The sequence below is a fragment of the Triticum aestivum genome, chromosome 2A, assembly GCF_018294505.1.
Source record: "Triticum aestivum cultivar Chinese Spring chromosome 2A, IWGSC CS RefSeq v2.1, whole genome shotgun sequence".
Classification (NCBI taxonomy): domain Eukaryota; kingdom Viridiplantae; phylum Streptophyta; class Magnoliopsida; order Poales; family Poaceae; genus Triticum; species Triticum aestivum.
Genome location: NC_057797.1, coordinates 170403783 through 170415061, shown reverse-complemented (window position 1 = coordinate 170415061; position 11279 = coordinate 170403783).

Below are 11279 nucleotides of genomic sequence, written 5' to 3'. Positions count from 1 at the left end.
GCCGGTGGTGACTCGCTGGCCATCGCTTGTGAATCCAACGAACCTCCTGACGAGGATCAGTGGGGGCGGTCATGGGCCGGACTGTAATAACGTAACCAATCATGTCAATACAACGAGGATGAGAGACTTGGTTTATGGGCATATATGAGTCTTAGCACTTACGATGCAGCCCGAGGCTTAGTGCGGGGGCGTTGCTCCGGACTGCTTTCGACGTCCTATGCGGAGCTACCCATGAGTGTGCCTTTCGCCTTCTTGGGCACCTCCGCCTCCAAGATTATGGAGGCCGCCCTATTCTTCCTCCCCCCATCAAGGGGAGAATCGCTTTCCTCCTCCTCATCGTCGTCTTCGGTGGCGGAGGAGCGCGTCTTGTTTTCGAACGTCACGTCCGAAGCGCCCTTGCGGCGGGGGCTACTCCAGACCCCCTTGGCCTTCCCCTGGGCCTTCTTCTCCGGCGCCTTATAGGGCGCCGGTTCCAGCATCTTCACTAAACGCGGGATGACTGATTCTTCAGGCAGCGGGGCCGGACACCGGATCTGCTTCGCCCTTTTCATCCAGTTCTGAAGAAGCAAAGATAATAATTGCTTAGATATCATCCTCGAAACAAGCAAGTAGGGGATGTGTTAAAGATAACATACCTCGTTGGGGAGGTGATTAATGTCGTGCCCGCGGTCCGAATCTGTGGCCGGCGGTATCTCGTTGCCCTTGAAGAGCAACTTCCAGGCATCTTCGTGAGTTGTTTCGAAGAGCCTCTCCAGGGTATGGTGCTTCTTCGGATTGAACTCCCATAGAGGGCGGCTTCGGCTCTGGCAGGGGAGGATCCAGCGCACCAGCATCACTTGGATTATGTCGACGAGCTTGATGTCTTTGTCCACCATGCTTTGGATGCGCGTTTGCAACGCTATCAGCTCGTCTGACGAACACCAGTTCGGGCTCTTCTCAACCCAGGAGGTGAGTCGCATGGGAGCGCCGGAGTTGAATTCGGCAGCCGCGGTCCAGGTGGCATCACGGGGTTTTGTGATGTAGAACCATTGTTTCTGTCATTCCTTGACGGTCTCCACGAAAGTGCCTTTTGGCCAGGAGACATTGGTCAACTTTCTCACCATGGTGCCTTCGCACTCCGTGGTGGGGTCGATCATCTCGTCCTTGGATGGCGCAGTCTGCTCTGGATCTAAGGTCAGAGCGGTTATGGGAGCTGTCTCCTGGATGCAGTCCGATGACAGATTTAGGTCATGTCCCTCGGGGTGACCAGGAGTGGTAGCCACGATCTCGAATCCGGCGAAGATCAAGTCTCCACGGATGTCCGCAACATAGTTCAAGCTCCCAAATCTGACCTGATGGCCAGGGGCATAGCTTTCGATCTGCTCCAGATGGCCAAGCGAGTTGGCCCGCAGAGCGAAGCCGCCGAACACGAAGATCTGTCCGGGGAGGAAGACTCCCCCTTGGGCAGCATCGTTGTAGATGGTTGAAGGAGCCATCGAATCTCTTGATGACGGCACAGTGGAACTCTCAATGAAAGCACCAATGTCAGTGTCAAAACCGGCGGATCTCGGGTAGGGGGTCCCGAACTGTGCGTCTAAGGTCAATGGTAATAGGAGACAGGGAACGCAATATCTTACCCAGGTTCGGGCCCTCTCTATGGAGGTAATACCCTACTTCCTGTTTGATTGATCTTGATGAATATGAGTATTACAAGAGTTGATCTACCATGAGATCGTAATGGCTAAACCCTAGAGGTCTAGCTTGTATGACTATGATAATGTATGTCCTCCGGACTAAGTTCTCCGGTTTATATAGACACCGGGAGGATCTAGGGTTACACAAGGTCGGTTACAAAGAAAGGAATCTACATATTTAGTCGCCAAGCTTGCCTTCCACGCCAAGGAGAGTCCCATCCGGACACGGATGTAGTCTTCGGTCTTCGTATCTTCACAGCCCATCAGTCCGGCCCATGGCTAACATGCCAGACGCCCGAGGACCCCTTAGTCCAGGACTCCCTCACCTAGTTTCCGTCATACCGGTGTTATGTTCCTTGATTTTGCGTTCCTTACGTTGTTGGGGTTATGGGACCCCCTTGACAGTTCGCTTTGAATAAAACTCCTCCAACAAGGCCAACCTTGGTTTTACATTTGCCTAACAACTTAAGCCTTTTTCCTTGGGTTCCGTGGACCCGAGGGTCATCTTTATTTTAAACCCCCCGGGTCAGTGCTCCTTTGAGTGTTGGTCCAACCTGGGGGATGTCCGGCGCCCCCTAGGCAACCAGGGTTTATGCCAATCCGACGTCTGGCCCATCCGGTGTGCCTTAAGAACGAGATATGTGCAGCTCCTATCGGGATTTGTCAGCACATTCGGGCGGTCTTGCTGGTCTTGTTTTACCATTGTCGAAATGTCTTGTAACCAGGATTCCGAAACTGATCGGGCCTTTTCGGGAGAAGGAATATCTTTCATTGATCGTGAGAGCTTGTGATGGGCTAAGTTGGGACACCCCTGCAGGGTATAAACTTTCGAGAGCCGTGCCCGCGGTTATGTGGCAGATGGGAATTTGTTAATATCCGGTTGTAGAGAACTTGACACTTGACTTAATTAAAATGCATCAACCGCGTGCATAGCCGTGATGGTCTCTTTTCGGCAGAGTCCGGGAAGTGAACACGGTTTTGGGTTATGTTTGAACGTAAGTAGTTTCAGGATCACTTTTTTGATCACTTCTAGCTTCACGAACGTTACGTAGCTTCTCATCTTACTCTTATTTGCATATGTTAGCCACCATATTTGTTTAGCGCTTGCTGCTACTCCCCCTCATTACCTTGTCATACCCATAAGCTTAAATAGTCTTGATCGCGGGGGTGTGAGATTGCTGAGTCCTTGTGACTCACGGATACTTTCAAAACAGTTGCAGGTGCCGATGACACCAGTGTAGGTGATGCTATCGAACTCAAGTGGGAGTTCGACGAGGACCTTGGTCGTTACTTTGTTTCGTTTCCTGATAATCAGTAGTGGAGCCCAGTTGGGACGATCGGGGATCTAGCATTTGGGGTTGTCTTCTTTTATTTTGGTTCCATAGTCGGACCTTGATTGTACTCTAGATGATGTATGTTTAACTTGTTATTTGTGTGAAGTGACGATTGTAAGCCAACTTTTTATCTCAATCTTATTCAGTACATGAGATTGTGTGAAGGTTACTCCTCTTACGATAAAATCACCATGCGGTTATGTCTTTAAGTCGTGCCTCGACACGTGGGGATATAGCCGGATCGTGGGTGTTACACCAAGGGTGCCGTGGATGTCACTGATCCCAAGCATGTAGCTGCCACCGCCGTGCCACGCATCATTGAGTTTTTTTATTAGAAGAAAATAAACCTATTATACACGCAATGTCATATGGACCGGACCATTTCCTCGCGGTCTGTCTTCCGCCGGTTTCTCTGCTGTCTTTTTTTGTTTGTCCTTTATTTCAAAAGGTTTTTGACGGGTTTCCCATGTCTCATGGTTTTCAACTCGTTTTCTTTTCTGGTTCCACTTTTTATTTTCTTTTGGAAAGTTCGTGAAGATTTCTTAAAGTTGTGTACAGAAATTTAGTTGCGCGTCAACATTTTTTAAAGTGTATATATAAATTTAGTTGTGCATGCATATTTTCTTTCAAGTGTCTTAAAATTGTTTAAAAAACATTGGTTTGTAAGCATGGTTATTTTCATGTATTTTTTTAAATGTCCATGAATGTTTCATATGATGTTTTTCAAATATTTATATTTGAATTTCAGAATAAGAACAGTTTTCTAAATAAATATTACTCCCGTCCCAAATTAGTTATCTTGGTTTAGTACTGGGTACATCCGTATCTAGGTAAATTTAGGACGAGTAATTTGGGACCGAGGGAGTATATCTTACGAGAATTTAGAATAAATAATTTTACAACACTAATTGGACCGGCCATGTAACAAGCTTGGGCAGGTCCACGTAGTGGCTCAATGGGTTATAGCATCAATTTGAGCATGATTTTCTAAATAAAAAAATCAATTTGAGGATGAAACGTTGCATAGGAGCTCCCTAATTTAGCATGCAGAAGATCAATCACTCAAAAAACGAAACACGTTTCACTCAACAACAAAAAAACGCAGAGCATGATGCTAAAAAAAGAAAGAAAGAAAAATAAAGATGAGAGCATCAGGCAAGATGCACCGGAGGTCCAGTTCCCTTGCATACGAAACAACGTAGTAGTACAAGTTTCAGATGTTTTAGCTCTTGATTTTACCGAACTATCCAAGGAGAAGAAGCTAATTTTTGTGTGCGTCTTTGGCCACCAACTCTACTGCGCAGTGGAGATCGAGAGGGCGTCGTCGCATCGCAGGTGCCAGGCAGGCCTCTGCACGAGATTAGGGGGCAGTGCGGCTGCGTGGGACGCGTACACAGCGACAAATCGAGGGGTAAGAAACAAGGGACCGACTCCCTGTCGCAGCGAAATAGCCACACATAAAAAATGTCACACGCAGGGACACGTACCATTTCGTGCCCAATATGTTTTTCAAAGTTGTACCCAATATGTTAGTGTATGATTATTCAGCTGTGATTCGATCGGTCTTTCGGTAGAGCTGAACTGGAATGAAAGCCCAGATCGCCAAACTGTTGCGAAAAGTTCCAGAGGAAGCAACCTGTGTTGCAGTCAAGCACAAGCGAGCAGTGCGGTGTTGCAGGTGGCGTTATACTTTTCGAAGAGTAGGTACTCCTACTTAGTAGCACGTCGTCTCGTCGTGCGTCATTGCATACTGTTGACTTGACGGCAATGCGTGCAGCCGTCAACAAGACCAGCTAAATGGCCAACGCCGTACGTGGACCAGTCTGCAGGATAAGAGCATCTACAGTCTGTGCCTCAAACGGCCGCCCGGTCATGATTTTTTTGACTCAGATGGGATTTTTAAATAGGCATGGGATGTCCAAACTGATCGGCGCCCCTCATATCCAGCCTAAATATAAGACGGATATGAGGGCGTCCGGGCACATCTGTCACGTTGGACACGACAGCCCGACCCCACTGTAAATTGCATCAAATCCATCAAACTATTTCTCCTCCTTCCGCAGCCCTCCAACATTTCCCGCGCCCGGAGCCTCGCCGTCCTCCATCCTTGCTCCTAATCCTTACCATCGGTCCTGATCCACCGCCGGAGATGTCGTCTAGCCCGACCCAGACCGCCGCGACGGAGACGCGGTCCGCCTATGGGGTCCCTTCATCGGCTGCGACTTCCAAGGCGGAGAACATCATCCGGACCATGCGCCGAAGCCGCCAACGAGAGAGGGAGGCGGCGGCGGCGCAGGGAGGTTCGGACATAGTGGAGCAGTTGTCTCCTCAGTCGTGCCCGGATCCCTGCACCCCTTCCATCCGAGCGTCGACGCGGATTACGCCGTCCGACCCCGTTGGGACAGAGGAGCATTCGACAGCCGGCTAGGCCATTCCAAAGAGCTTTCCACCCACGCAGATGCCGTCGGTCGACGTATGTGACTCGCCGCAGCTCGTTCGAGCGCGGATGAGCACGGGCACCGGCAGTGCCCGGGCTTCAGCCAACATGTTCGACGGAATGACCGAACAAGAGTTGGTGCGTATTCTTTGGTCCTGTCCAATAAAATTTTTGCATAGACCACTAGCTCATTCCGCACATGATGAATTATTGCAAATCATAATCATGTAGGAGGCGTTCTTGTCAAACATGATCAATAACAATAAAGATCCGACCGAAATGAAGTATGAATTGGAGGCCATCACTACATTTGAAGTTGGGACAACATCTGATCCCAATCCGAGCAAGAAGAAGAAGACCAAGACAGCGAAGGCAAGATGTCCGACATTCTCAAGATTTAAGGACATCTTGCTGGTCAAAGCTTGGTTCCAATATGCGGCACCGAGCAAAAGGGGAACAAGTATTGGGAGAAAAATTGAAAGGAGTATCACGAACAAAAGGAGTATGTGGAGCCACACCCTATCGTGACCACCCGCAATGTGACATCTCTCCAACATCGTTGGGGGATCATCCAAGGGGAAGTGAACAAGTACGTCGGCTACTACTAACAAGTGGCCAAACACCCTCAAAGTGGGATGAGAGTGGCAACTCACGTAAGCTCAATTGCTTCATCTTGTCGTCATTTCCATATGCTTCTTGTGTTTGCATTCTCGTGCTCATACATATGTTGTTTGCTAGACGGTGGTGGTGGCCACTTCATATCATGAAGTGGAGAAGAAGCCCTTTGCTTTTAGCCATTATTGGATCATATTGAATGGCAAGCCGAAGTAGAACCAACTTCTGGCCGATCTCAAGTCTGGCAAGAAGAGGAATGACGGCTCAAGATCCAACCAATCAATTGGGTTGGACGATGAAGAGGACGATGTTGTCGTGACGAATGGAAAAGCCACCGTGCCAATGGATAACCGCCAAGTCATGAAAAACAAATGGGGGAAGGCACGTGCCTCCCGTGACGACGCGGCTACAAAAATGTCTTCCACATGGACGGGCATTTTTTCGACGAGGAAGAACAAGGAGGAGAGGTACAAGCTCGTGTTGGATGCGCAAAAGGAAATGATGGAATGGGACTGGAAGATGGCGGAGAAGAAGTTCGAAACTAAGAGGGAGAAGATCGAGTTGGAGAAGTAACAAGCGGCGATCAGATGGGAACTAGAGAAGGCCAAGACATTTGGCGACATAGAGCTCGAGAAGGAGAGGTTGTGTAGCGACCCGATCCCAAGGGATCGAAGTCTCTGTGCTTAAGTGTCATCCCTGGATCGGTATGCTGACACACACAGTACTCGAGGATTTATAACAGGGGTAAATCACATGTATAAAGTAACGTAAATACTATTACCTCAATCCGCATAGCGGAAGAAACAACAAAGTTGTGGAGTCCCAATAACACCAACGGCCCAGAGATACCTCTCCGATACACGGAGTGACAAATCCTAATCTTGATCTATGCCAACTCAACAAACACCATCGGAGACACCTGTAGAGCATCTTTATAATCACCTAGTTACGTTGTGACGTTTGATAGCACACAAGGTGTTCCTCCGGTATTCGGGAGTGCATAATCTCATAGTCAGAGGAATATGTATAAGTCATGAAAAAAGCAATAGCAATAAAACTTAACAATTATTATGCTAAGCTAATGGATGGGTCTTGTCCATCACATCATTCTCCTAATAATGTGACCCCGTTCATCAAATGACAACACATGTCTATGGTTAGGAAACTTAACCATCTTTGATTAACGAGCTAGTCTACTAGAGGCTTACTAGGGACATTGTGTTCTGTCTATGTATCCACACACATGTATCAAGTTTCCAGTTAATATAATTCTAGCATGAGTAATAAACATTTATCATGATATAAGGAAATATAACTAACGACTTTTTTATTGCCTCTAGGGCATATTTCCTTCAAAAAATCCCAAGAATTCGAATCTGGCATTATTTCTCTATTTTGAGCAAGTTCATTTACAAGTTTTTCCAACATAAAGTAGCATCTTGAAAATTCATGGAAAATCAACCGTGCATCATATGAACTAAAGTTATATATGTAAATTGCTCAGTTTTATGGCTACTTTCAGGATCTGTAATTTGTTGCCATGTTAAAAACCATTAACCTGTTGTCATGTTGCATTAAAGTGGGCATGTTGATGTTTGTGGCAGAGTTGGCATCAAACTTTGCATGAGCATATCTCGGGTTTTACAAAACCTCTTGGCACAAACTTTATATGTTTTTCAACTAGAACTCTTGTGTTCTACCCAATGGTGCACTTTGTTCTCAGGTTTGAGCAAACCAAATTATTGTTTGACTCAGATTTGCACAAAACACCCTTTTCCTTTCACCTAGCATATCTTTTGCACCCTAACTCCAAATCATATAATTTCTATATGAATTTGGGGCTACTCTTTCCAATCTATCCAGTGGCACTTATCAAAAACCATTGTATTGCCCACAACTTCATTTTCTTCCTAGTTACATTTGTGGCTATCCGAAGTTGTTGTGATCATATTGGTAGCTCCATAACTCCGATTGTGATGTTCTTTATATGCTTTTGCACTAGAATAATATGTAGATCATGATTTTGCCATGTTCATGCATCATAAATAATCCATGCTCACTGTTTTATCCAGAATGTGTAAATCCATCTAAATGCACATAGAGTTCCAATTGGTACACTTCACTTGTGAATCGAGGCTTCATTTAAAGTTGCTCGAAGTTGTTTACTTTTCAAGACCATTAAAATGACATGCATGCACAATTTGTTGGACCGACACAACTGTATTTTTCCAGTTTTGTGACTATTTTGAACATAACACGCAAGTTTATGCATCATTAGTGTTTTTTAGATGGAATAAAAACATCAACCAAACTCCATTTTCATTTCAGTAACAAAACAATGTGGAACACGGCTATATCAAACTAAGCACCATTCGATCCAGGATTAGATGGTCTCGTCATCTCTTGTGTGGGCATAACAGCTCCTGTTTTCCCCCAAAAGAGAATCGAATCTGCATGAATGGATCAACTGGTCCATCCAATCGATCGGGCGCGATCCCAACCAGGCTCTGCATGTGCAATCTCTCGGATCTTAGGTCCAAATCCAAGTACCTCTAACAGTTATGATTATGAATAAGTTACGGGTGTTTCTAAAAAGAAATGTGCGATCTCTCGTCCGCTTCCCTCGCATAGAACCCCACCGACCACATTAATTGACCACAGGTCCATCTCACAAGTGACCCCACTAGGCAGCCGCAGCACCAGCCACGCACATGTATATGCCACAAAAAGGGCAACGGGGGAGTATTACATGAGCCGGAATCAAGCTCGGGGCACGGAAAAAAAAATCTAAGGCGAAATCAGGATTGAGCAACAGGGATTAGTGACATTTTGATAAAGAGGTTGTCGGAGTTTACAACTGCTGCATGCTCACTAGTACTTCCTTTGTAAACTAATATAAGCACATTTAGATCATTAAAGTAGTGATCTAAACACATTTATATTAGCTTACGGACGAAGTAGATGAATTCATCTTGAAATGACTACACCAAGATTTCTTAGCACACTATCCCTCAAATAAGAACACGACTTTTCTTTCTACAATGGAAATAAGAATATGACTTAGGCTAAGTGCACCTATGCCAACCCTGGATATTCGGAGGTACCACATGTCTTTGTCCGAGGATGTATGAACGCTAATTTTCTTCCATTTGCCGGTCCAAAAGACGGAAAATGAGGCCACATTGTCCCTCTCGAACACTTTATTAACAGGGACTGGTTTTATTGAGTCCAACCAAGGGTCAAAGAATATTAAATAGAGCTCCAGCTTCTCACATAAAAATTGCAGTCATTCTAGGTTTGCTGATGCATGATTGCACGGTTTTAATCACTAAAATGAACCCGTGCGAACAGCTGAGAAAGTGTAGTGTAATCTACCAGCACCACCTCTAGAGGATCGCCATTCACCAGTCAAAAGATTAAAAATTTAAAACCAAGTCTCGCCATCAACGAACGCATATGCATACCTCACTTCAGCAGCCACGTGGAAATTTTTATAGCCGTCTCCGGCCGGCCGGATCGATGCCGGTAGCCGAGGAGGGAAGGAGGCAGCGCGGCGTGCAGGAGCCGCACGGATCCTGTTGGCTGCCCGGGGTGGGACTACCGTACAAAGGCTCCGGTTCCGTACGGGGTTGTGGGCTTGTGGCCGCGTGGGTACATGGCAGGAGTGTGGCTGTTGTCGATGGGGCCAGTGGGCAGCCTCTCACACACACCTCATGGAGCATCAACATTTCTGGGCGCCTCAACTCCTTATATGCATGTCCTTCAAGAAAAAACTCCTTATATGCAGGGATGACAGCCGGTCACTGAGCGATAAAAAAAATACAATTTAAAGGGGCTTTTCATACCAGTCCTATAGGTCGGGGCTGTCTGGCACCCTCATATCCAGCCTAAATCTAGAGCGAATATGGGAAGCCCAGATGTATTCACCACGTCAGACTAATTGTTAGGACACATGTTAGGGTCTTCTTCTATTCTTGATGGAGCAACATGATGCCGCTCCGGAGCGCCGCCCGAGGGCCCTAGTTCGGCTATTTAAACCGGATGCCAACACCCAAACTCTATTCCACCCCATTCCCTTCTTCTCCCTTTCATCACCGTCACATTCCAATCTGTCTACTGCCAGCCATGTCGAGGCACCAGATCACTACGTATGCCATGCTCACGCCGGAGCGGCGGCTCGATCTCCTTGAGAAAATTCAGGCTAGGCGTGAAGCCTAGATCGCCGAAGCCGAAGCCGAAGGAGGAGGATGAGCAGGACACGACCATGGCGGACGCGGAGGCGGAGACGACGTAGGTGAGGCAGATCTAACGTCTCCGGTTGCGGGCTTCGCCATGCCCGAGGCGCTGGCGTAGTTTGAGGTGGCTGAAGTAAAGGAGGAGGCGGAGCAGTAGGCCATCCTCGACTCCATCTAATCAGAGGGGAGGTGGAGGCCAACAGCCGCCTCCTTCGCTAGGCGGATGCGGAGCTCGACGAGGTCTTCATCGGGCTATCCGACAACGAGGAGCCGGAGGTGCGGGAGGCGGTCATCCACCCGGAGGCAGGGCCGTCCGGCATTGCCGCCACGGAGATCGTTGACATCACCGACAACAAGTAGTGTAAGCTAGCTTAGGTTATCTACGTAGCACGTAAATTTTATTTTGCATACTCTGTATGGATTTGAGGTATCAAATATGAGCTGGTTGGATGCAAGGGAGGAAAAAAATGAGGGATGACCGCTAACCTTCCGCGGACGCGACGTGTCCATGGACATATAGGGGGTCAGAATTTCCAAGTCCATTTGTAGATGCTCTAAGGGCATCTCCAACGCTCACAAAAAATTGGACATGGTATCCCTCCACTGACATGTCTGGATCAGTCCACGGACAGTGATACGGGAGTTGAGCTATCCAACTGTGCCCGCATACATTTGAAAGTGGATTTTAACGATCTAGACAAGTTTCAACAAACACGACGGAATTCAACAAAATTCAAACATAATTTACATAAGCGAATGATATTTCATCCGTTTAACTAAAAAAGCTAGTAGGCTAACTTGTAGCGGACGGTGACCTTGTACGCGTGGCCGACCAGCGCGGTCGCACTGCCATCATCGCCCGTGTCGTCTTCATCGTTGTCATTGTCAGAGTAGTCCTTACAAAAGCGGAATGGCATGGGACCGTGACAGTCTTGCCTGACCGTCATCTGGCGCTCGCGGAGGAGCTACTCCGCTTCCTCCTGCA